Raw genomic sequence first — 2,361 nt, 5'->3', positions numbered from 1 at the left:
GTGGGTTCTGTACTCCCAGATAAGAGTTCGAGCTATATTCTAAGGACAATGGGAGTCAGTAAAGCTTCCTAAGGAAGGGTTAACATATGCCATTCTGCATATTTAAAAGACGAGTCAGGTGCAATGTGGTGGATAGATCGGAGAGGGACTGCAGGCAGATAGACATGTCAGGATGCTTTTACAATCACCTCAGTTTCCTCATCTGTAAAATGGAGATAACTACATCATCTCACTCATGGCTACAGCAATGACTAAGGAGGTAAAGCACATAAAGCACTTTGCACAATACCTGGCACACAGGATGCTATCAGTAAACGTGATCTATTACCATCAGTATTGGGGAAGCTTGGAGAATGATGTCCGTGCTCCTGCTCAGGTGACTGCATAGAAGGTGGTGCCTTTGATCCCAATAGGAACTATATAAGAAAGGACTCATTTCTGGGGACACAGAATAAATTCTATTTTGGGTAAGTGCAGTTTGAAATAGCTGTGGGATATCCAGGTGAGATCTGTGGTATACAGTCTGATATAAGGGCCTTCAGCTCAGGAGGGAAGTTTAAACCAAAGATAAAGATTCACAGGAATCCCTTTCTTTATAAGCAATAGTTCTGGTCCCTTGTAAGCAAAGCCTGAATCCAAAGTACTCAAAAGTAAACTCGCCAGAGTAAAAAGCCCCCAGAAGAAATCATCTTCTAGAGCTGAAAAGCAAAATGCCATTATCAAATTGACTATAATTTTCTCAGTAATCCCTAGCAATATTCACAGAGTCCCCCTTTGCCTCTCCTCTGGGCACAGAGAAAAGATCTCCATGTATTTGGGGCTTTTACCACATCCTTCTCCAAGTCCTTGTGCAATTTCCAATGTGCCCCTACAAGAAAAAGCTGAATAAGCTCCAGAAGTCTAAATATTACAGCTGAGAGACTTCTTAGCTTTGAAGACATGTTTTTTTCCTGAGCTGAATGAATTTTAAAACACACAATGTTCCTCTCCTACCCCTGCTTCAAGTATCTGAGAAGACAAGTGTGAAGTATGGTGTTAAGTGCTGGGGTATGGTTCCCGCAAGTTCCCTGGGGCTGCGGTGTAAGAAAAACAGGAAGTGCAGAGATGCAGATGGCTCTGCAGCTGGTACAGAAAAAAGAGATTCACATACAGTCAGCTTTGGTGCCTTTGAAAGGGCAGTGGAACTAGGATCCACATGCATGCATTTATTCACTCATTCGTTCATTCAATGGATAGACACTGGGGACCTAATACAAGTGCATGTGCCAGGTACTAAACCAACTACAGATGAAGCAACAGTGAACAAGACAGATTTGGTTTCCATGGAGCTTTGCAGCATGTTTCCTGTTTCCCAAAACCCTTGGGGATATCTAAAATATAAGGCAAACCTTCTTAATTTTTATTCATTCATTGAACAAATATTTATTGAGGGTGCTGTGTTAACCTCTGGACTTACAATGTTGACTAAGACTGAGCAGTCACAATTCAGTTTAAATGGCTTGGTAAGTACAGGGTGCCAGTAGAGGCTGTAGGAAAGAGTCTGTGATAAAATAACTTGCCCACAAATTCTTTGACATACCCCTCCATTGAAAGAATGTGTGTGTGTCTCCTCCCCTTGAGTCTGGGGTGGTTCTGACACTGGGCTGACCGTTTATGACTCTAATATGGCAGAAGTGATGCTTTCCTCAGGCTTTTAAAAAGTAGCAGTATCCTCTCCTGGAAAACTTGCTTGCTGGGGTGGTTCTGACACTGGGCTGACCGTTTATGACTCTAATATGGCAGAAGTGATGCTTTGCTCAGGCTTTTAAAAAGTAGCAGTATCCTCTCCTGGAAAACTTGCTTTAAGGGAAGCCAGCTGCCATGTAATAGATATGATTGTCCTGAGACCACCATGCTGTAAGGAAACCCAAGCCAGCTGTGAAGAGGCCCAGTGAGTTCTTTCTATTCCAGCCATTCCAGCCAGGTGACAACATCTGAGTGAAACAGCTATCCCAGATATTTTATATTGGATGGGGAAGGCCTCTCTCAGCAGGTAGCATTTAGTCTGAGACCCAAAGGAAGAGAAGGATTTTGGCATACAAGGACCAAGTGAAAGAGCATTCCAGTCAGTGGAGTGGGATGTTCAAAGAACCAAACTTGGGTAAGTTCTTGGGTCGTACAAGGAGACAAGTGTCAACCAGTGTGGCCATAACATAAGGAGTAAGGGAGAGAGCAGAAGATTAGATTGTCAAAAGCAACAGGGACCAGACGGACAAGGCAAGGTGTGTGAATTGTATTCTAAGTACAGTTGTAAGCCCGTGACAGTTTTGGACCTAAAAGCAACATGATCTGTATTAAAATCTTAAGGGCATCCTTCTTGCC

Source organism: Galeopterus variegatus, unplaced genomic scaffold, assembly GCF_000696425.1.
Source record: "Galeopterus variegatus unplaced genomic scaffold, G_variegatus-3.0.2 Scaffold2597, whole genome shotgun sequence".
In the NCBI taxonomy this organism is placed as follows: Eukaryota; Metazoa; Chordata; class Mammalia; order Dermoptera; family Cynocephalidae; genus Galeopterus; species Galeopterus variegatus.
This window is presented reverse-complemented; position numbering follows the sequence as displayed.